Consider the following 25,378-nt stretch of genomic DNA (forward strand, 5'->3'; position numbering starts at 1 on the left):
TTAATACATTAAGTGGATTAATTTCACGCGATTCGAACAAGAATTCTCTCTAAAAATGATTCGTGCTCGTCCTATATCGGTAACAAAACCACTTCCTCTCGTTTATTTCAGTCATCATCGTAATTCAATCATTCCCAATAGTCTGTGCAGCGTGTCAATCAAACGTCCCGAAAATGTCTAGGCGTAAAACAAAATAATCGAGCGACCAACTCCACAATCAGCTCGTGTCGATTATCACTGAACAATGGTTCACCTGCGATGATAAAATCTCGCGTAGAGAAATTCACGCGAACATTTCGAGAGAATCACTGACAAAATACGGTGTAAAAAAAATGATTTATAATAAAAGAAGAATGGGACGATGTGGAAAGAAGAGAGACGCAAGTGTCTCGCTCCGATTCTTCCGTTGACGTCATCATCTCCAAGACGTAATTACACGAAATAGTTAAGTAACTTCTTTCTAATCGAATACCTCTGCCGCAGCCATCGCGCGCGACCCTTCGTCAAACGAGATTCGTCGAAAATCCCTCGGAAGATAATGCAATCGCTGCCAAGGGAACCAATATTGGCGGGAACCGGGGGCGAGACGCGGGGACACGCGGGTGGATTAAGGTCGAACGAGACAAAAGGGCAGGAACCATCTCGAGAGGTTCTCGATGGTTCCTACGATCAACTGAGTGCACATTTTCGGGTCGATGTGGAACGCTGCGCAAACGTTGGGGGTTTAGTACGTAACTCAGCCGGTTCCCAGTATAACTCGCGCGTCTACCACCCTCTCGCGTACTTACCGGGGCAGCCCTCGCGAGCAAAATAAGCTCTCGTCCAGCTTGGGGCCGTTAGACACGCGTTTAGGTTGACTGCTCCTCTCGTTGTGCCTCGTCCGCACTCGTTCCCTTCCGCCCCGTGTGCTCGACTGCCACCCACCGTCCCACCCTGCCGCTCTCACGGCCCGTAGTCCTTTCCCCCTCCATCGAAATCGATGCTACTCGCGGATCGCGAGTTCAGTCTGCGACTGGCCACCGCGTGTGTAACGTCGCTCCTTCTGTCTCGTTTTTGTTTTGCCCTGGGTTCAACCCCCGAGTTACACCACCGCGCGTACGCCACCAGTACAGAGCGGCGATCTTCACTCATCTCGCTTTCTCCACGAGAACGCGGACGGATGCCACCCTGTCGCCCTTCCGTTCGCGATCCGCGGCCACCGTCGATCACGTGTAACGTCCTCGCCTCGGACGACCCGTTCCAACTTTGAATCGCAAGAAGCTCGAGGAGGAGACTGTTTCGCGATAACACGAAACGAAATGAGGAAGGACTCAGTGACAACGATGTTTCGGTTAATACTTAGACGCGAGTTCGACGAACGATCCTGAGGCGATCGGATGTGCGACGAGGCGCTACCGTCGAGGATAACAACCAGCCAGCTCTACGGCTGTCCGCGTGAAAAATACTTGATTGGGTTAGTAGACGTTTTCCTATTTCCTCTGCGTACATGCATTTTTCTTGCCTCGAGGCTTCTACTTATAGATGGATCGTGTACTTTTACCATTTTCGCTGCGGTGCGCGTTTCACTTTGACCAGACCAGAATTTAGGGAAGCATTAGTCACACTTGACGTCGTATCGTTAGTCACTAAATTAACGTGAAATTTAATCCGTGCGAAAACGGGGTAACGCGCGTTACGAACGGAACTGCGCGCGAATAGACCGTGTATCGCTGCATCCTGACGTGTTCGCAATTAACGCGCGGCAAACGGAACAAAATGTTTGCGCATCTCGCGGGAAATTAAATGATACCCTGTTTCACCCTATCCTCGTCATCGTGAAATATTCCCATTGGGATGGGGTGAACGCGTCGATGCGAACGCGTAACGCAGCCTGACGGATCCTCGCGCGCTTGTTGAAAAAGCCAGTAGAAAAGTCTACCGTTGGTCGGCCGTGGCAAGTTTATCGCGAATGACATCCGTTCTTCGGTTATTTACGCGCTATCGCGGAACCACCGATGCACTCGTTCGAAGCAGCGATCTGCATTCGAAAAACTGGCCAAACTTACGCCTGGAACCAGCGTTTCGATTCGCTGCTAAACGATTGAAACGGATCCACGCTCCGCCAACGACGCCGCTCGACCCTTAAATTTCGCGACGAAAATTGTACGAACGTTACGTTGGTAATTCCAACAGTTTCACGCGTCGACGTCGGCCGGGAAGTTCAACGTTTCCACTGCAGAACGCGGGAAAGCTCGACGCATTTTAATTTCCCTTCGTACGAGGCAATTTCTGCGAATCTCCTCTCGGTCATTCGAATTGAAATTCCACTCTTAAATTTTTGTTTAACGTGGCCACCTCTGCGTGTGATATACAGAGTAGATAGTACGCGAGTGGATTCAGGAAACTAAGTTCGTACAAACGTCCGAATAAAAGCTATACTAATAAAACTACTGGTCATAATGTCGCGGCATTACATTACATGATAACTAAATATATTTTGTTCCTTGTCGCGATTACTCCCAGCGGTGTGATCCCGGCTAAAACTTGGCGATCAACGCGTTAAAGATATTTACCGTATCCGCCACTTCACAAGTTTGAATAATTCATTAGTTTCATACATTATTTACTCTGACCACTGGCACACTGAAAACAGACCGCATTTTCATCTCTATTCGCGATAATGCTTACGGATTAATCTCATCTCCCGATTTTCGAACCTCCCAACCGAACTGATACACGATTATCATCAACGTGTGGACGAAAAAGGGTTGCGTCGTCCAGCATACGTTTAAACGAAACTTTTTTATCAGTTTTCCATCGTGAATTTACCATTGCGGTATTTCTCGCGCGATGCGAGACCACTTTGTACAAAACAAACGGGACGGACGGCTGGAATAAAAATGGCGTACGATACGTGCCCAAAGGTTGATCGAAAGTAGTCCAACCGTACGATTGGTCGGACGGAACGGCTTTATCCAGACGTTTTCGGTGACAGTTTCCATTAAGGTGACCTACTCGTGGCTCTCTTTCTTTTCTATCGTACCACGGACTTCGACCACGTCTATCGGCAAGTGTCCCTCGCTCGCTGTCCACCCACTCGCAACGATATCCTGACGCGAGACGGCGACGCGATCATACGCGGCTACCAGGAAGTTGGTTAATTAATTGCCTTTGGAAATATAATCCACGTCGAGTGTAACTAATCGGGGTAGAACTCGGTCGGACGTTGACGGGCATGTTTGCTGCACCTATCACGTACGGGGATGGAAATGTAATTTGCCGAGATAGAGTTAGCCTCGTTGAATACCGTGGCCAAGCTTCGCCGCCTATTCTGCCCATCAGCTCCTCGTGCCACCGCCACCCATCGATCGCCCACCAACGATTTTGCATCTAAGTATCCGTCAACGCTCGTACCCGACGCTTCGCGTGGCGGACGGTTTACCCGGAGGCTTCACCTGGAACTGGCGTTAAAAGGGTTCCGCGTTAGTCACGGTGAACTAGTCGTAATTTATTCTTCGCTTTGTTTTCCGCGCGGCGAACCTTATTGGTTTTTTCATCCACGAATCGAACGGCTCGTGTTGGAATTAATTAACGACAGCTATAATTCGAATTTGGATAATTTCGTTTGGAGAGGATTTTTGGAAATGTGAGATGAAATTAAGGGTGCAGAGTACAGCTCTCGTTTCTGTCCGAACAGACGCATAATTGTTCGCCTCATTGAATCCTACGTATAAACATTCACATCGAGGAGCGAGCAGGGTACGTGGAACGCTCGAACCATCGATCGCGTTCGCCCAGCTCGATTTAAGAATCCATCCTGGCGAACACCTGCGGAACAATGTATTCAGAGCGCATCGGGGTTGTACTCGAAGCTCTCGCTTTAATGTCGAAATGAATGACGTTACAAAAAGTCCCGAATGAATAACTTCCCGCTGCGAATACAATTAGAGCAATTTAAATGAAATTAAAATTCAATCAAGCCCGGGCCATTGAAACGAAATTAAAACGCGTGTACATTCGAATCGGAAGTTTGGAGGAGGAAGTTATAGGCCGGAAACCTAAAATTGACATTTTAACGCGAATAATATTTTGAAACGCTCGACCAACTCGTCGCGAACGGTGGGAAAACAGAATTTCCCCTTTGAATGTAAAAAATTCCGCTTTTAATAACACGAAGAGCGGTTAAATTATACGGTTTTTGTAATTTCCCAGAGGAAACGTATTCGAACTTACGAAACTGGCTACGAAAAATATTTGCGCCCGTTACGTGGCCAGGGGACGAAGATAACTTCGAAAAACGAACAACGAGGGGAGGAGAGAGGGATGGATAAAAAATGATCGCGCTCGTTCCGATCGAAAATGATGAAAACCGTCCGCGAGGCAAATATAGGGCGACGATTCTCCGGCATTACATGGAAACGGTTTCAATGTCGGATGTGTCGACGAATTCGCTAGGTGGTTAAGCTGGCCCGTTCGCGATTAAAAGCTCGAAGCTTCGTACCCGCCATCCATTTGCATATAGGAAGCCCCGTATAAATTCTGTGGTCGTACCGCGTCAGAAGCAATAACGCGACGCGAGCCAGCTCGCGTTAACAGCTGAACTGCTCGCGCGCGATTCGACGTTACGCGTGAAAACGATTGATGATTGACGCCCTCCGTACTTCGAATCGCGCGTTAACCCCGCGCGATTTTTCGTTCCCGACTGGCCTGGAACTGCGCCGATCGACTGCGATGCGACTCTTTTCGCAACGCGATGCGTCGAAGTTTAGCGCGCTCCGCGAGTTATTGTACATATTACGTGGCGGAACTTTCCGAAATTTCCGCTGCCGCCGTTGGGTACGGGCTTGTTTAAACGAACTTGCGGATCGGCGCGTGTGCAACAAAGTTGCTGTTCAATTTTGCTACGTATCCAGGAGTTACTTATCGGAACAAACGAGGCGGTTCCTGACGAACCGTTACCATTTCGTAAGCATTGAATTTCGTTCCTGTGCAACCCTCCGAAATTCAGTGAGAACTTTACTGAAAAATGAACACGCTTGACAGAAAAAATCGAGGCTGTCAATCGGACGATCGACTGGTGCGTTTTAGAGTGAAGAGGTCGTGGGAGGAATCGCGACCGCGAGTACCGCGGAACCGCGGCTATAAAATCACGCTCAGAAACGGCGGCGTGTGCCTAACATTAGCGCGTGCGGTATGCACTATCGTTGCGGTGGCGCGATACAAATAGGGGTTGCTTCCGGCCGCGACAGTTGCGCGGCGAGGGTTCACGCATCGCTTACTCATTGCTGTAGATCCGGTCGGGATCGGCGCCGCTTTTCAAAGCCGCGAAATTTACTTTGGCTGCACGCGAGCGCGACTTTAGACCGTCCTTTCGGCAAAGGGCATACACCAGCCGGCAAATAGCATTCGACTTGCAAGCGAGGGCCTAAACGCGATTCACGTTCGAGCCACGTTCCACGCGAGCGTATCCTTTCGTTTGGTTTCCTTTTCGACTCGACGAGTGCTCGCGTTATGCACGACTTTTTTTTCTCTTTTCGTAGCAACGTTCGATAGCGTTTATCGTGTGGTGTTTCTGTTGACATTTTTAGTTTTTTAATCGACGCATCAGAGCTGAATGATTCTCCAATCTTTGTAAAACTCATCAAAAGCATCGCGAACGGCACGCTCGATAAAATTCATCGAATCGCGGTTCACTTTTAGTTCGCGGCCGTCACCGCTCGAACGGCACGCCGGGGTACGGAACAATTGATCCATAAATCACGCGATCAAAACTTGGCCAGGGGTCCAGGGGGGGAGGGGATGATTTATAAAAGTCCGTTGTTTCACGTGAGAAAGCAACGCGACGAAAAAAGTCCCGCGCAATGTTACAATTAATCACGTTTATTTACGTACCAGCAAACCGAGGTCAATATTACGCGGGCAACGCGTACAACTTTTCCAACCAATTTCACCGGTAAATATTTCTGTTTGGAGAGCTGACGAATATGAAAAAACCTACGAAATCGTTTCTCTTTACCGCTCTTTCGTCTGCAGCGCTTTTCCACCCCCGTTCCCTCTTCCGCTGTTTCGTATCGTAAATACGTATCCACCGTCGATCGCGGTTTTTTTCTTTGACGCGGAAAGGTGCCGATGGCCGAGCTCCACTCGACGTTGCGCGACGGGAATATCGACTAGTACAAATCGCATTTTCGTTTCGCGGTTATTTGCGCCGACAACGGAAATGGGAATCTCGAGTAATTAATACCAGCCTCGTACGTAATTAGTCATTGAAAAATAATGTTCAAGGGAACAATGACAGCTTCGAGCGTCCCTCCGTTCTCGACGATCGAGTTTAATTAAAATTCATTGTTTAACGCGCATTAAACCACCGCGGCAAAATAACGCCGTGTATTATTGATGCGATCCTATTATTTATTAAAGGACACTTGCTTTTGCATATTTCAATGGTTCCTCCGTGGCGCGTCCGCGTGTTCGAAGAAAATCGAGCCATGCACGATACGAGTATCTTGTGAAAATCAAAATTTACCTCTAATTCCAAAACGGATATCACTGTTTTCATATATGGATATCGTACTATTCGTGGCCCAATTCTAATGTTATCCCATAGATTTTCGAACATTTCGATGCGGACAATTCCCAAGCCAAGAACGGCAACACCTCGCGCGCGTTACTTTCGCGTCTAACCGTGCTCTCTCGTCGTGTTCGTTACTTTCCTCTTAACTGATTAAACCGCTCCCCTCGAAAGCCTCTAAAAGCGCGCCACCCCTTCTAACACACGGGGAGAATTCAGAATAGCCAAGAGACGCGTGCAGTAAAACCGAACGATCGCCTTACGATGCATCATCGCGGGCGTCGCTAAACCACGTACCGTTGGGCGGCTAAGGAATCGTTGCGGCGTCCTGTAATTCCTTATTTAAACCGTTTCGTATCGGGCTCGAGGAGCGGAAGGGTCGCGTAAACCAGGAACTACCCCTGGTTAGGGTCATATTTTTATCATCGTCCCCGCGAACGATACGAGCGAGTAATTCGGCCCGATCGAACCTACGAGTTTACGAGTCGAGGTGATAGTTTATCGCCGCGGCGTTACTCGATTATTTCGTTCGAGTCGTACGCGTGGCTCGAGCACGTACGCTGTCGCTCGTGAATATCCGAGCGCGTTCGATAATTCATGGATACGCGTTATTAATGTACACTGATAACGATTGTCGAGGCGGCGCGGGGTTAAGATCGCAACGTTCGAATAAAAAAGAAAATATCCCTATGAAATTTGCAGGAACTCCCGTCGTTCCGCACGCCGGCCACGAGCTTTCGTAAATAAGAGAGAATTTCATGACGGAATGGTGCACTCTGAAAAAATAAACAGCGAGCACGGCGGAACGATAGAGGAGTACGCCATCTGTTGCATCCGGCGATCTATAATGCCACGCGATCATTATTGACGGGAAATTTATCGAGCCATAAATAAAATTCAGCGTCGGCAAGACGCGCGGAACGGCTCTCGGCTTGCGCCGGGTGCAATCAATACACTGCGAACGGTGTACGACGAATTTGCGGTATCCATCAAATTGACGTCAACCCACCCCCATCGCGCACCCGCCGTTTGTTTTTTGCCGAACGAAACCGATGGGCCGCTCGAGCGCCCGCCGCGCGATCGAATTAAAACCTCCTTCGAGCCGTTCGGTTGATTTTTATTTGAAGAGCCATTCCTTTGAACGATCGATTCAATTTCCCGTTGCGTGGGTAATTGAAGTTTTTCTCAAGTGAAAATAGCTGACGTCGACTGTTGAGCCCCCAGTCGATGATAGGAGACATTTATCTCAAGGATATTATGTCGTTTCGCTATTCATATCGCAGAATGTACCGAAGAATGTAACATTCGATCAAAACGAGACAACTGATAGTGCGTTGCCAGATTTAACTTCTGCTAATATTGGAGTCATATATCCCAACTATCTTGTACCTTGGAATATTCGATAAGAATAATTTTAATTTCATACACGGCCACGTTGATAAGCAACCGGAAGACAGACCAATTCACCTCGATAAAAGTATCTCCTTGAAATTCGTCTCGCTCCGAGAGACTCTGTTTCCATAATGCTCTTAAGTATTATAAAGTATATACATTTCTCCTTTGTCTGATCATGGTTAACCTTAACCACCGCGAGTCGCCCTCCGCTCTCCGCGTTCTCGAACAATATATTCCACATTCCGCCTTTATCATCGGCAATATAAACGTCGCGAAGGAACAAACTATCTGAATATTATTCATTCGTTATCGTCGAGCCGCGGTACGTTCTCCCCCCACGATTTTTAACGTCGCAAATCGGTCCGACCTTTCTCATTTTTTTTTCTTCTCTGACAAAGGGAGAAAATCGTAGCGGTAAAAATATCCGGCTGCTGTTAATTAATTCAATGATTGTTTCGAATTGGTTTTGCGGCCCATCGATGTTGGATCGTCGATCGATGCGGTCGACGATGATTAGCTCGAGTCCCTGACTCATTAGAACCGCCTCGAAGCAATAAAGTCCCAGGGACCTCTTTCCGTTATTCGTGACACGTAGCGAACCGTTCGCGCTCGAGTTTTCATTTCTCGCGCGCTCTGTCCTGTCATTTCCTCGCGGCCGCCACGACAAATGACAATAAATGCAATTAAGAGAATGGCAGTTGACGTTATCGTCGATCGTTATCGGAACGTACCACGAGCGGGCGTGGAATTCTCCGCTCGTCCCGGAAAATGCACTTTACGAATTAGAAAAGTTGGCCGTGCAGTCGCCCGCCGCATTATTCGCGATCGCGAGGCGATTCATTTTTCTGTCGATTTCACCGGCCAATTATTCATGCGTACGCACGTGGGAACATTTCGCCCCAACGCGATAGATCGACGTACGGGGTTTTATTTTTATCACGTTTCATTCTGTATTCAATAAGCGAAGCCCGTTCTCGTTAACGAATTTATCATCAATTGTACAATAGAATATAGTGACCGTTTAAGTATTTACATCGAAAATGAATGATATTCCTCGATTGCATTGTGTGCATAGCCAGATAAATTCAAACACGATCGTAACCAGCATTACAGAAGCCCTCCCGAACTGCGATCGCAACGAGCAGACGGTTTTCCATGCCGCTCGCGAAACGCTCCATTTTATTTTATACGCAACGCGTCCACTTGTCAACCGTAACGTTTATCGCGAAAAGAGTACCTTTCTTACTCATTCAACCGCGGCTGACGCAACCGATTAAAACTTCAACTCGAAATTCGTTGGAACAAAAACAATAAAAAAGGAAAAAAAACGAAAAATGTAAATAAATAAACAACGAACAATAATTCCCAGGCAACAGCCATTTCCACCAGCGATCCTATACGTGTTCATGGAAACGTATTAAAATCCCCAAAAGCAACCTAACCGTGAAATTACACGAAAAAGAGAAAAACCAGAGGAGGTAATGAAAAAAACCGTAATTTTCCGCGTGTGTCGAACATTTTCCGTCGTCGCGTGTTGGTGGTTGCCAGATATCGCTCGGAAATAACCGACCAGCCAACTCCGACAAAAGACTGCTAGATCCGCAATGACCAGAACTAGTTTGCTTCCAGCAGAGAACAACTGGTCCCAATTTACCATATTTCAATTCGAAACAAAAGAATTAATGATTTCACATTAATAAATCTTGGAACAGGATTTTTACAGAACTGTCAGGAGTACCCGTGCGTGTCCCTACGCTGATCACTGTGCATGGACGCGTGGACACGCGACTTTTAAGTCACGCGGCGTCACAAAGGGTTAATCCGAACCAAAGCAGTGTTATCAACCGGAAGCAGAGTGACAGGGACCGGCATTATAGATCGAACGCATCGATGTTCCGAACCCGCTCGCGGAATTACTCGCATTCGTCTGACCCGAGGGTTTCACGCATCGCGTATAGAGAATAATCCTGCGTCTCGTCCGTTGCCTCGCGATCCAATTCCAGGGGCCGATGTTACCCGCTGTTAGTCCGCACGGCCCGTTTCCCTTCTATCCTTTCACCCCTTCGCCCACCCTGCCGTATACGCGTCTATCCGTTGCCATCCGCGTAACACAGAATTGAATATGAAAGGATTAGCGGGGCTATGGCGTAACACTTGCCTCTCCGATTACTTCTGCTCCGTTCGATTACGTTCTCCTTGGAATCGTCTAACTAGGATGCAAAACTCGATTGAACTTAGCCGCGAATTAAACTGAGTTTCTGGCCGTATAACAATGTAATCGGAGCGGTTGCAGAAGCGCTGCCTCGCGAGACTGTTTCTTAAGGACTTTACACTTGTGATACATTTTCTGAGGGATAGAAGAATTATTCGTTCGAGATGAGAAACACGAAGGATTCATATTGTGATATATTCTCGTAGAAATTTTGAAGTGTTGCTGAATAATTGTTGTACGCGTAATAGAAGTCTAATTACATTCGTGACGAAAAGGGGATATATGGGACGATGAACCCTTTCGCCTGTTCTACGTAACGAGTGACTCCAATTTTCGCATTCGATTACTCAGAAAACACTCAAGGAGCGATCCACACGGTCGCAGCGGAACAACAGCCAATGAATGTTACCCGTGAGAAGGAAAAAGGATAATGTCATCCGATTAACGGACGAGCACTTTCGCGCGAATGAGAATCCATTTACGCTCGAACGCGACTAATATCTAAATGGCCGGATGCGATATGCGCTGGTATTACGCGAGTGGCAAAGCCAGAGGAGCCAATAACCTTGGTAATACGGAAAACTGGGACGGTAGATTAAAGTCGGATGTCGCGAGGACCGCGGACGAAACGGATTTTCACGGTTAGACGGACTCGGTGCACAGTGGCAGGAATCGAGGGCCGGCTTTGTTCGTACGCGAGCAGATTTTCAAAAGCCGCTTCGAACGGCTGACCCTGCTCTTAATAAGGCTTTCAGGGGCCCCCTTCGGGCTGAATCGGCAATGCTAAACTTCCTGCGAACTCATGCCGCCTGATTGGCTCGTTAAAGCTGTTCCGCGACGCGACGCTTGAGCTCGATGGATTCCGATGAAATATCGTGTCCGCTGATAGAACTGTTGAACCCTGATCGTTTTTCAGAAATGTTGTCAAATCAGAAATGTTGAGCATTGGAATTTTTCATTTTCGAATGCATAGTTTCGCAAGATTATACAGAAGAGACTATTTCATACTAAATACCCCCGCAATTCTCGTAATTAGAATACCTTCACGGCCGCAACCCAGTTATACAACATTCAATCGCCTTCCTGTCTGGTATATAGAATATTCTAGCCCATCGTCGGGCATTAAGGCTGTCGCGTCGTTCCCTTTGAAAATGTGTTTAGCACTCGAGTACCCATATGAACCATTCAAACCACCGTCGCTTGTTAATTGTTATTGGGCAACGGTGAGAAGTGCGCAGACATCATTCAATGAATCTTTAAAAGTATTTGTCGTTGCTTGAACCATCATTTTCTGAATCATATATATTCTGAACAATTAATAACACTTCAAGGAAATGCATGCTCCGATTATCACTTTTTTTTTATAAATGATTTTACCAGCAATAAATATAAATAGAAATACTCCACGGGTTCAATTTCCTCTTCTCATACATTTCGATTGTACTTAACATCTCACTGAGACACCCTGGAATTCCATACCTAAGCCATTGCAAACCTCTTCACGACCATCGTCTAATCGTCTCGCAGCCCACCCTCTCAGACGTGTTCCATTAAACCACCCTGGCAAACCACCCAAGCGCAGACCCATCATTCGTCACGCTTAATCAACACCAACCGCCAGCTATCAGATAGCTATCCAAATAACCGTTAAGACGACTTCATCAAATACAACAGTCCGTCCACCAGGAACCCCGAAACAGTTCGACCAAAAATCTCACGCGGACGGCATCTCGTCACCGAAAGGCTCTCCTCCAGTTTCCCAACACGAATCCATCTGTACACCTAGCTACGAAACTCGAAATCGTACCCCGCCAGCGTAGATTACTCGTGACGCCCCGTAGGAGTGGCTCGCAACCCCCGGAAGGAATAGCGGCCCTCGAGCGGTCAAACTCTGGGAACCACCAGCCACCGTTGATACGCATCCGTTAATAACGGCTTAAAACCAACTTTCGAGTCCACTCGAGAATGTCGAAGTTCCCTCCTTCTGGCCTCCGTGGCGCTCGTCTGCCTCGTTAAAGCGCGATCTGGCTCGACGATATCCCTCGCAGACGAGAACCACGAGGGTGGAGCCTCGCGCGAACCGAAACGAAGGGATAACCTGAACGAACCCCGGTGCCGTTTACTCGAGACGACGAGGCGAGCAGATTGAACAGACCTGCCGCCAAATTGCTTCTCGGGATTATTCGCGTCCACCTGACTGTTTCCAGGCGGCGACGCGACGCGACGCGACGCGACGCGGCGCATAAAGGATCCGCTCGTCGGCTCGGGCTGGCCAGCGGCCAACGCTCGGGGGCAGTTTTCACCCGCGTTCACCAGGCGCCCTGCGGCGTCCTGCGCGTCGGGACTAATGCGAGCCGCGACGCCGATACCAAGCCTGGCCATTCTGATTAAACGTGCTCGCTGCTGCCGGTGGGGTTCCATTTCCGGTCGGCCCGCGACCGTGCTCGCGCGCCAACTCGCTGTCTGCTGAGCTGATTGCGAGATCGAGCTTAACTCGACGCCGCGGCCGCGTCCGATTGTCTTCGAGCTACGGTGGTCGCTCGAGGAAAAGCCTGAGGGATGACTTGACGATCGTATTCTCTTTTTTTCTCGTTGTTGTTTGCAATGGAGAGATCGGTTAAGCTTGATAGTAGAGAGCTTCAGGGAGGGTGAGTTGGGTTTACGAACTTTTCGTCAATACTGTCGGTGATTGTCACGTTGCACGGCAATTGCTGCTTCTTCTTCTATTCGCGTTCTTTTCCGGTTGTGAAAATAAATGTATTCGTGCAATATCGCGGGCAAACGGAGCGTTTATTCGAGACGGAGGCGACGTCGATGAAATTGTAGCGAGCGTCTAGACTTTATCGGAGATAATGAAAATTGTCGTAAGACGGGATGACAAGGGACGAAGTAAGAAATTATTATGCCGTGGATCGTGGAGGTAACACTCGACGATTGAATAACAATTTAATCGTTTCCATCGTGGTGGCAAGAGAGTTTTTTTCGAGAACCTCTTCAAGGGAGAATTGTATTCGGCTAAAAGCAACCGTGACAGACGATCTCCAGTAAATGTCAATGAAGGCTAAGGCTCAAATTTGAATAGATATTATCCAAAGTTTTGTTTCCAACGGAAAGTGCAAGATATCTCGTTCTGATTTAATGGAGGCTCGCATCTCGTATTCATACATCAATGCACGGAGTTAGAATTTATGAAGAAGGATGAGAGAGCTTTATGAAGAAGGATACGATCGGGGAACGCTGCTTCTGCCGGAGGGAACGCAAAATCTTGGAATAATAACGTTGTACGATCCCATTTGAGCGTGAAGACCCGTTGACGGCTACTGTATGAACGAATGGGTTGTCAGACGATTTATTGACTGAGTGGAGATCGAAATGATGCTCGAGGGGAGTCTGGATCGTCGTCTCGGCATCATGAACGTCTCGTGCTTCCTATCTGTTACCTTCATTTGATCCAGTAATTTGAAATAATTAGTATACATTCGTAAAACGTCATTGCGTCACGCTTGGCAACGACACGATATAAACGAATCGCTAGAAATAATTCGGAAATTCATCGACAGCCATTGCAAAGGAAGAGCTTGATTCGATAAACCCCGCGTCATCCGCAGAAATAACTCGCTGTTATTAAAAACAAAGAAAAAAAGGGGAGCACAGCGCGACAGGCATCCTCGATGATCAGCGCCGGGGCAATTCCTTGCCGCGACACAGTCTACGGGGAGGATCGTGAAAAATGCTGGGCCATCGAGCGGCCGTCGGCTCGATAATTCCAATTTCGACGGAAGTTTCTATTTATTCGAGCCGTGTATCGGTATTCGATTAATAACTATCGCCGCGCGAAATAACGCGATAACTGAACTCCCCGGCAGTACGAGGCGGCGGGCGCGCGAGCGGACGGAAAGATAAAAGCCCTTCCATAAGTCCAATGGGCAATGACGCGCGATAAGATTATCGGAATAATGTAACGTGAAATTGCATTAAATTTAACTCGATACCCATCGCGCTGAAAAATGCTGAATATCGCGCCGGAATCGCGTTTCACTAATGCCTCGCTATTCCACTCCTTTTTTTTTCACCGCGTCGATCGTGTCCATTTTTTTCCACTCCCTGTCTCTCCCTCTCTCTCTCTCTCTCTTTCTCTCTCACTCGTGCTTTCGCATCCATTTCCGCTTTCTCCTTCCCGCTTTTTCGCCGCGATTCGTCCTTTTGCTCGGATCCTGCAGGACCAGACACTAGGAGGGGCAGGGAAATATTTCACGCGGGGCTGACGCGAGACTATTGGCTCGCCAGGGACTTAATTTTGTTAGCAATCTAGAATTCGCTGCGGCAAGCGGGAATCGGTAAGCGCGACCACCGACGCCGGAAATCGGCGCGGCTGTATTAACTAATTGTGCCCGTTATTGACGTAACGTTGGACGGATGCTCGTAATACCGCCTCGAGAAAGAAATATCTAAAAACTTCCCGCGAAACTTACTCCTTGCTGCTCGTTATATCCGTGCTGCTCTGCAACTAATTAAAAAATAACGAGGAGCTACGATAAATAATACCTCGAATCGAAATCGGACAGTAATTTCAATCCGAGAGCGAACTTATTTAAACTAAGCTTGCTTAATTGCTTCCTCTAAAGCGATTTAACTCTCGCACCTTCCACTTACACTTAGTTGTACACTGGCTTCGATCAATGCGAAAGACAAAGTTCGCGATGTCGCTAAAAAAAGAAAGGTGTATACTTTCTAAAAAGTAGAGGAAATTGATCGATCCATCGATTGCCAAGAAAGAGAAGAAAGATTGAAAGGGAAGGGTGGAAAATAATAAAATTAATAAGACGAAGCGAATAACACGAGTCGAGCAAAAATTGGATTGAACGATGTTTTAGCCGGGACAAGATTGAACATTGGCTCATCCAGCCGCCCCCTTTGAATTTCAAGGGGCAAAGAGACTGCTCCGCCTTCGTGGAGTGTCTTGCGAGTTAGTGCATTTAATAGAGTGCGCTCGGAAGATCTGCGGCTGTTGAAACGGTATCAGCCGTTAGTAGATTACTCTGCTCCGTGAAAAGAGCTTTCCGTCCTTTTTGACCGGACTCTTTGACCGGATTACTCGCGGAATTCAGATTTTTATGTATTTCCCGCGGCGCGCGGCGGCTTATTCAGGCACGTTTATCCAACGGACGGATGAAATGTTTAAATGCAAATTTTCAAGGGGTTGACGGGGTAAGCGCATTAGGAATCGTTTTCTCTTCAATTGCAACCGAGTGGGCGAGTCCCGTGCGCGCTCGACGACGGCCGACGTATCCCGCGCGTCTACGCCTCTCGAGGTTTCCTTTTCAGATACGGCTGAAAGGGCCCCGGGAAAAGATGCGGAGATGACGCTGCGTTTCTGTACGCGGAAACTATTTTCAAGATTGCGGGTCAAGTCGTGCGCCCGGGCTCCATAGAAACGGGGTTTCGTCGAGAATACGCCGGATTGTTTGCAACGTACCACTGTGCAACGAACATACGCTTCCAAGGTTTCAATGAGTCTGCTACTCGCTAAGTACGGGGCGAGTATGGCCCTGTGGCAAGTGGAAGTTAAAAACCATGCGAACATCCTCTACCAGATATACTCTGCATGGAAATTCTGAGAATAGAATTTCTTAATTCATTCAAGCACCTCTTCAACCCTTCGCCTAAAACCCAATATCGGTACAAGAACGAAAAGGCGAGATCTCTACCTACGTAAACGAACAGCTCGAACGAGTAACAACGAAATGAACCACGCGCAGAGAAACACCTTCACTGGCAAACTCCACCCGGTCTCACCTATTTCCCACGGCGAGGAAGATAGATCCGATATCTTCGGCGCGCAATCAGGACGCGGCACGAACTCGGCAGCTGTTTTATCGGCGCTGATATCTAACTTGGACCGCGAAAGAATCACAATCGTCCGGTCGAATCCGTGCCCGGACCCGTTGCTCCGCTATCGGGAATAAAGCGATAAAATCGATGAGAGCTGAATCCAAGAACTCTGGACTTGGAACGGGCGTCGAGAGCTTGCGGATACGTCTCGATGACCCTGTCCATAAAGAAACCGGTGTTTCCCACGTTCCATCTCGATTCTACCGTGTTCGATGTGTGTCATTGATTCCTGCCCCTTTATTTTCTTTTTTCTTTTTACCTTCTGTCGATTAAGGATTTCTGCTCGTTGAACCCAGGCGAAGATATCGCTATGAGTTACCATAGCGCTCGTTCGTTCTCGAAGAAAAATATTATACAATATTCCGTGCGATACGTGCGTTTCAACTCGAGTGTCGAGCGGCTCTCTGAAAAATTCTCGGTTCGAAAAACCGGTATTGATTTTAGAATATCGGTCAATGAAATATTAAAACTGGCGAAAAGTAAACGTATATCGTATGCGGGAAGAGAGCGAAACGTTACGCCAGCGGTGAACTCGCACGGCAATCGTAGCACCCAGATCCAGGTGTGTTGCTCTTAATCGGTTTCGCGTTTTAACTGTGTACATTTATACGATTGCTCGTAAAATCGACGTCCTCAGCCGAGTTTATTCCAACTGCTTCGCGAACGACAGTCAGTTAGCTTCATCGGATTAAAGTTTGTCCATTGTTACGAATGAATCAGATGGAAAAAACGATCGACCTGAACGGTGTCCACCGTGCGATGACAACCGAACGACTGATTTAATCGAACGTGGGGCGAAGATTTTGAAGACGAATTACGACTCGGATGAGATTGATCGACAAAATATCCACTCTACGTGAAAAAACTTACGCACGTTGCATTTTCCAGCCGTCTGTATCCGACGGAAAAGACTACATCCCGTGCAACGAATCGTCCATTCATTTTCCGGAATTATACGAACGTTAAAATTACTTTATACGTTTCATATTCCATTTCCTTTGTTTCGCGAAACTCGCATCGGAACGCCCTTCGGTAACAGCGAAGCAATACCACGGCGAGCCAGAGCAACGTTTACGAGAGAAATCTTTCCCCGCGCAGATTCGATAAATTTAATAACGCGAACACAAATTTAATAAATACGGAATACCACCCTAAAAAAAAAGAAAATAAAGGTGGACGTCGCAGGTGCACGCGATTCTCTTTGTAACGGGAGGTCCGCGTAGTTGCTCGATTTCGTTCTATTTTCCTTTTTTTTTTTTTTATTCCTCTCTCGCACTCTCGCGGCACACCGTAAAAATTTTTGTCCAATTTCCTGGACGGATTTTCGCGCGTGTCAAACGGTCAGAATCGCGCAGCGTGGACATGGTCGCCGAGCAAACAGATTCCACGGCTCGTGTATAAACAAAATTTTCAATCGAATACGGTGTAATAGCAATTTTCTAGAAGACCGACGATCTATTTCACGGTTTACGGATCTCGATAAATTGTTAACCGACGCGGGGGCGCAGCGAGAGCAGAGGTCGGAGGACAAAAATTCGGTGGGGTCGGGGAAAAGGCGAACGCGCGGGTGCAAACGTCACCGATTTCCCTCGCGAAAGATACAACCTAATTGCCTGTAAAATCACGATACGCGAACGCGATCGTGACGTGCGGTTGGACGAGCCATACTGGTTAGCAGGGGTGTGTGTGTTGGTGTACGTGCGAACGCGCCTGGTCCGCCCGCGTATTTGTGTCCGCGGGCTATCGACTAATGCGGAAAATGAAGTGCAGCTAATTCGACGGTTCGCAAGGTTGTTGATTTAACACTGTACAGTGAGGGAAACGTGCAATTTTCAGCAGGAGAATACTTACATGTTAACATGAGCAATATATTTAGCAATTTCTTTTTCTATGATTTAAAAAATGCAGGTGCCACGTAATTGCTTCTGTTTCGGTAGAAAATAATAAATTACTTGTTTATTAATGCTTCGATGTTAAATCAGTAACTGGATCTCTAAGGTCCTCGAGCGACGTTATTTCTCTCGGAACTTGTAATTACGAGTCGGAGAGGCACGAACATTGCGACGCTTTTGTATTAAGTATTTACGGGTCTCGCTTACAAAATGGTTCGACAGAAATGCCGATCTACGTCACAAATCTCCATTCTCGAGGTCGCGAGTCAATCGTTGCTGACCTGGAGGAGCCATAAACAAATCTTGTTAAATCTCTTCGAGGTACTTCGACTTTTACAAACTTCTCCGCCTCGTATCTAGGAGTGCTCGTATTATTTGGTATCACTCAACACGGCATCATTAACGTGTGATAAAATTCGTTTTCGCCCGTACCAAAGATCCTCGAAGGGAATTATTCTCGCGGGGAAAGTAGGTTACCGATATAAAATTAGTTTCGGATCGTTGAATTATTCCAAGAACGTGTATCTCATTAACGTCACTCTTGAAAAAAAAAGGAAAAAAAGAAAACGAAGAGAGAAGAATGTACGTTCGAAACAGCGAGCGTATGTAAGTTGCGTGAAGTTTAATGAGATTCTCAGGAGATTCCTGGCGTAGAAAGAATTCCGTCCCACGCTACCTGACCCGGTGAACAAAGAACGTCGAGCGATTGTTATTTTAAGGCACGAAATAAAAGTCGATAATTGAAGTCGATCCAAGTGCCGATACAGCCGGAAAATTGACCGAACGCCGATATGGCGTCGAGTCTACGAGACGCTGGGCTCGTCCGGATGGAAATTAGGGGAGCGAAAACGATCCGTCACAACTTCGAACGCGACACTCGTCCGCTGGAACTACCGGCCACGCTCTGAAACGAGTTCGTGGTGACCCGGGACCATTTTTCGAGAGTTCCGCTTAAAATGTCGCCGGAGTGTTCTGTCAATAATATGCGAATGATGCTCAAACAGTCGAAGTTGTGTACGTTCCCGGCCAAGCGAAAACGTACGGGATCCTCGAGCTTGCTCCGGCTGTACTTACCCACTATGAAATGAACAACAAATATTCTAGCTGGAATCAATATTTTCCTTCGCTCATTGAGAGTGACGTTATTTTCTGTCACTTTTTCGAATTACCAGAAAACTTCAAAATGCTGTACATTTACTCTTTATTTCACCCATAACGCTAATGTTGATTCTTCTGATATCAAATGCTAACTACGTTACGTTAAAGGCAAGCGTGTCGTCATAGTGAAATGTCCCGTGCTTATATGTGAACCTATTCCTACGCTCAGTTATGTCACTCGCTCAAGAAGAACAGACAAAGTCATAAACCAAACTCTAAATGCCTACACCATTAAGTACACATTGAGAGTTGTACGTACATATATGTAACGAAAACATTTGTATCGTTCATAAAAATCAGTGTCGACCGTGTTCGATTATTCGAACCCTTCGTCCCTTTAAATTCGAGCGTAATCGCCGAGCGAAGAGAGCCAGGATAATTGAACGCCTAAAGACAACCGTCGCGGGTAACGAGTAAGGAGTCAGCGCGAGTTTACGTCTCTGTGAGCAGAAGTTTGCCGCGAGGGTGGTTCGATTAAAAGGCAGGTGACTGGCGCATCCAGAAATTTGTCGGTTCCGTAGATAACGGGCCAATAAACTCCTGACAACGGGACAGGTGGTGAGGGGCAGAGGGTGGAGGTCACGGTAGTATTTATCAGCCGCGAAACACGTAACGCGGAAACTGACGAGGCGCTAATTCGATGCCTCGCAGTAGCTCTAATCTGACGGAAGGAAGAGCCATCGCGGCTTCCGGGAGTTAAACGCTAGTTAGACGCACTTAACATCCGTGGGGAGGACTCGTCGAAACTTTAAACTCGATTCGTCCCAGCCAGTCGTCACGGAATTCGTTTCCGCGCCCCGTTGTACACAGTTGCCTCCACCTTCCTTCTGTCTGGCTGAAAAAATCTTTCTCCATTTGACAACCGGTTGACCGATCCTTTCATACTGGTGTACCACATTGATGAATGAAACGTTAATTTCACTTTCCGTGCCCAATTACCGTATTGAAAATATTTATTGTATCAATCCTGAATTTACATACGCGTCGTTCGTGATTTGCATAACAATTTCGTCCATCAAATAATTCGCTATTGAGCTTTACGTATCGTGACGAAAATGGCGAGCGAAAGTATAACTCCGTTCTCGACGCGTGTTATATTTTTGATGCATTTAAATTTCTCTATAAATACGTAAACACCCGCGACTTAATGGCAACGCGTTTAATATTCGAGCGACACAATAAGCATTCCCAGTGACGTACGATCATCCATTACCCGCTATTAAACCGAGATGCGCTGTGATAACTCCAGACAAAGTTCCACTTTTAACGGACGACAGTGGCACCATTTCCGAAAGTAAAATATACGGAGAATAACGCGGCTCTTTATTGCATAAGAGAATCGAAGAGCTTCCTCCGACATGTCCTCGCAGGCAATTCAGGAACCGCATCCAACGCGAAACTCCTCGCGGTAACGACCGTACGTAGACAGGCGCGCACGCAACGAAGCATTCCGCAAGCACGATTATTACGCGGCACGAGGACCAAAACGAAACGCACGGTTCGACGGCCACCAGGACCATTAGTACACGTCAGAAGAGGCGCAACCCGTGGTCCAGCCATTCGGCCATGACTATTCCCTTTTCTCCTGCTACGCACGTATCCCGCATTACACCCAGGGAACGATTAATATTTTCCAGACTTCCGTCGAACGCGAAACCTCAATTTTCGTCCGTCACCGGCAGCAGAATGCCGTAATGTTTCACCAGCAAGAAGCCCAATAGCAGTCGTTCTACGTGGCGAAGGAAAAAAGCCGACGAATTGGTCGAACAACTTTCTCCCGTAAAAATTCGGAGACCAAGCGAAACCGCCCAAGCTTTTCCTTTTTTTTAGCAACAAGTTTATTCTGTTTTTCGCTCGACATCGCGTATCCCTGTCTAACTTTATCGCTGTGTTAATGTATATTTATAGCCACGAAGTACATAAATGAAAAAGTCGATGGTAAGGTTGCAACGTTTTCATCCTCGATTCGACGCGTTAATCTATTCACTGCAGGAAACGGGGTAAGGAGGTTATTTAAATGCGATCGATCTTACCTAAATAATATCCGTGATTAATACGCGTGAGTCTCTTTAGTCCGCGAGAGTCACGAATCCGTCGCAGAAAGTGTTTTAAGGCGAGAGTAAACAGCCGAAAAGTGTGTGTCCCCGGAATTATCTGATCGCGGACCGCGTTCGATCGTGAGCTCCCGTAATTTATCAAATCAAATATTCCCGATACCTGCGGCGCAAGAGGAAGAATAATCCCTGGTTAATTATTCGAGCGCGATAAATCGCGCGAAACGTGGTTTCGTGCCGGTCGAAAATCGGTACGAACTTCCCGGCCGCGGGGCAAATACTTTCGCCCGATCGCGATCGCGTCGCTGACACGAACGGTTGCGGTTCGTACGCGGGATTAGCGGCGTAATGCCCGAAATTAATTATACGGGAAAGAAAAGGCTGACTCCGGGTAGGGGGTCGCAGGGCGCGCGACGGCGGAGGGTGGACGAGGGCAGAGAATAACCGAGGACGGGAGGGCAAGGGGGCGGAAAAATTAATGAGCTCGTAACGGCATAATCGGTGGCGCACGGCGTGGAACTTATAGGTCAGTTCTGCAACAAGGACGAGGAACGATTTAGCAAATCGCGCGTTAAAAATCCCAAGAAATACATTTCGAGGTAGAGGAGAGGACCGCAGCCAGCCGTGGCTTCTAATAGCGTGCACGATTTCCGGGAGTTTCCAACCGCTGGTGAAAAAGGAACGGGCGGAGACGAAGCCGGGGTAGGTGAAGGAAGGGCAAACGGAGAGTGGTTGGCGCAATAATTCCGAAGGAATGCGAAAATAATATCGGGAAATTTATTTCCCTCCCTCGCAGCTGACCTCCGCCGCTTGTTTATCTCCCCGCGCCACGGGCGAACACGTATATTGCACGCAATGCAGAAGAAATTCGCTGTTTAGCTCGCTCGCCATGGATCTTCGCTGATTACGTTTCCGCGTAAACGTACAGAGCGAACTCGTGCTCTGCCCCTGATATTAGTCTCTTAATTAATTACGCGAGGAGGGTGAAAAAGGGGCGGAAAGAAACGAGAGAACAAGAGGGATTGCCGGGGTGAAAAACGAACGCGAGTGGAAAATCGAACGAGGCTGTGAAAGCGTGTAATCGTGGAAAGTGGCGGCGATGCTGTAAAAATCTCGGATCGAGCAACATAGGCTGGATTTCATCGAATAAGAATCTGTTCGGATAAAATATGTGCACGCCCAACTATGTCGGTGTCAAATTCAAGAGACAATGGACGCTATTACATGTTTGTACTTGACGGATTTGTCTCTGTAAAAATTTCCAATTGAAATTACGTACCTCAAATGGAAAAATGTGGACCATCTCGCCGGAAATTCTATTCTACAATATTAATTTCCATCATCCCGCAACAACCCTCGCAATGCCATCCAATCGCGCAAGCTATTCGCACGATGCATAATTAGCAAGTTCAGCCCTTCGATCTCGTATTCCCAGGTTACTTCTTGCACCTCGCAGGTAGCAACAGAGGCACCTGATCACCGTTACGTATCGAAATTCATCCGACGAGAGAGAGAGAGAGAGAGAGATAAAGGGGTGAATCGGTACAGGCGCCACCACCAGGGATTGTATTTACGCCCGCGTAGCCCCTGTTGGCGCGCAAAACTGTTATAAATCCAGGGGCAAGAAACCACGAGAAATCCAATAATGGCTCGACCCGTTTAAATGCGAAACAAATTATCGGTTTCACCCGGGAGTTCACCCCGCGTAAGTGGCCGGCGTAAATCGCGATGCGCGGCGGTGCGACGCGCGCGGGCACCGCGATCGAATTCCGGCCGCGGGAAAATTCGTTCGAAAATCTATCCGTGCCTGAGAGCACGATCGTGGAAAATTTTCGCGTGTAATTAAAAACGCGTGACGGTGAACGGTTCCGTGGCGCTCGGATATATAATTAATGGATCGCGGCGAGAAAAAGCGACGCGAGATCGCTGCGCGGCGATTTTAAGCTGGTCGAGTCTGCTCGAAGGCCCGGGGGATTTATTGATTGGTGCTTTATCGTGGAACAATGCTCCGTGAGAAATTTTGATTAATCGATTATTGTACGAGCACGCGCTTGAAAGGTGAGTCGCGGTTTCAAGATGAATGGCAATTTTTCGATTACCAAAAGTGTTCCCTGCCGAATTTCCATCGAGCACGAAGCGTGCTCGCTAGAACGGAAGGTTTACCATAGGAATACTTGCCGTTCGAATAGATCGCGATAGAAGAGTGAAAGATGTCCATCGTCGTTGAGTCATCGTCAGGGAAGGTCAATTCTGGCGTACAAAGTGGTTACGGGATGGGTGAGTGTACCATTTACGTTCATTATGGTCTTCAGTTACGTTCCATTAGTGATTCAAGTTCGTTCGTTCTATTCATACCGCGCTCAATTGCTGGTATTAACTTTATAGCAATCGTATCAAGCCCTGTAACATCTTAAATTGCTCGGGGTCCGTGTCGTACGTTCAATTTGCCCAATTCCCTGTCTAATCCGGAAAAATGGACTTCTCCGTTTCAGAGAGGCGATCGCGGGACCCGTTTCGCGTGCAAACGCGTCGCACCTCGATCAAACCGTCTATCTCCAGCGTGCTCGCACAAAGCGTTCGTTCCATTTACCACTGTTTTCCGTTCAAGCTCCGAATCGGAGGTCCGCTTCTAACGGTGGCCCCGGTGAATTCGAAGGGAATACGTTATTAGCAACCGCGGTTACGAATAGCGAGCGTTCCCTTGACATTTTATAGCCGCGCGAACACCGAATATTTCCAACGGATCGGCGGTTGTTACAGTCCCGTCGTGTCCCGGCCAATTTTATCTGCTCATACCGATCAAATTGGGGTACGGCGGCCACGAATTCTCCCGTTCGTAGCACGAATTTCCCGTCCGATAGTAATCACGCGCATTTATGCACGCGACTTGATTCCGAGCGCGGCGGCGCGCCGGGCGACCTGCGCCGCGATTTTCAATAGAGGAAACATCGCGACCGCGCCGCGGATTAAAAACGTGAATTCGGCAAATTTCGATTTCGGCTAAATCCACTTTTCGATAGTGGACGGGGAATAAACGGAAAAAATGATCGTCGCACGGTGGATTTCGAACAAACTCGCCTCGACGCAGGGGAGAAAAAAAGCACCTATAAAAGGTGGTAGCGGAAAGTAAGAGAAGATAATTCCGGTAGATTAGATTTCGAATTAACCTACTTTTCAAGGGGGAAAAACATAATTGCGGCGCAATAGCTGCAGTAACGATACGATTGCTAAACTCTAAATAGAGGGGAGGCAAGAAGTTAATACTTTTCTGGTAGAAAAAGTTATTTTCTGCTCGTTAACATTTTAAGCGCTCGCCGGTTTCATAAGAGACCTCGTCCGATCGATGTCGCGAGCAGTCGTCCCGGAAACGCCGCGAAGAACTCGTCCTTTGTGTCGCGTATTCGGTACATGATACATAAATGATTAATATCTTTATTGCACGTCGATCCTTTGAGATCAACGAGACGTGCTTTAAATATTCAAACAGGAATTGTATCCCGGACGATGCATAACCCGACTGCTGTGCGTGAGAGGTCGAGTGATATTCTTTGGAAAATTCAGTAACAGTTGTTCCTTTTGCGAGGAAAAGTTTCCCCCTTCCGCATTGGTCGGAACCGGCCCGTTTTATTCTTCGCAGACGTTCCGCGGCTCTCGGGAGCATCGACTACGTCCCGTAATTCCGCGAAAGTGCTGCGACGAACTTGGGGAACGATACCCCCGCCTCCACGCAGGGGGGCGTGAATTATAAAAACAACCAACGCCGTTTCGCAGTCGGCGTATTGAAATTGAACGCAAATAGGATCGTCGACTCTTGTTCACCTAATGAAATTATTTTCGAATAGCTGAAGTTAGCCTTGTTTCGACCGGGGTGAAAAAGCACACAATTTCCCGCGTTGTCCTACCATTTCCGGAACAAATCTCCAACTTCGAGACGTTGTTCCACATCGCGTTCCACTGCGAGAGCATCTAATACCCGAAGACTCTCTAAAATAGGCGAATTCTCTCGAATCGATGTTAAAGGATATAAAATTCCTCGACTTGAACGTCTAACAACATCAACCCCTAAACTTAAGGGCGACTTTTACAAAACTAGACACACGGATGTCTTCTCGTTACTCCGACATTTCCATGCGTAACAAATATACGTCCTTATGAAAAACATTTTCTTCCCCGACTCGTGCGGTGAATGTTTAACACGTGACCCAGTTTCCCTTATCGGATCCCT

General features: G+C 47.6%; 1 protein-coding gene across 3 annotated transcripts in view; it reads left to right on the forward strand.

Annotated features, from left to right (window-relative positions):
• Positions 1 to 1,095: 1,095 nt before the first annotated feature.
• Positions 1,096 to 25,378, forward strand: part of LOC143423955 (discoidin domain-containing receptor 2) — a 92,830-nt gene continuing 68,547 nt past the window's right edge. For 2 of the 3 annotated variants that reach the window (XM_076895659.1, XM_076895648.1), the window contains exon 1: positions 1,097 to 1,453. The gene's annotated coding sequence lies outside the window, so the exon portion shown is untranslated. Of the gene's footprint in view, positions 1,454 to 25,378 lie in introns of all 3 variants that reach the window. The other variant, XM_076895669.1, reaches the window with a different exon arrangement.

Source organism: Xylocopa sonorina, chromosome 1, assembly GCF_050948175.1.
Source record: "Xylocopa sonorina isolate GNS202 chromosome 1, iyXylSono1_principal, whole genome shotgun sequence".
NCBI lineage: Eukaryota > Metazoa > Arthropoda > Insecta > Hymenoptera > Apidae > Xylocopa > Xylocopa sonorina.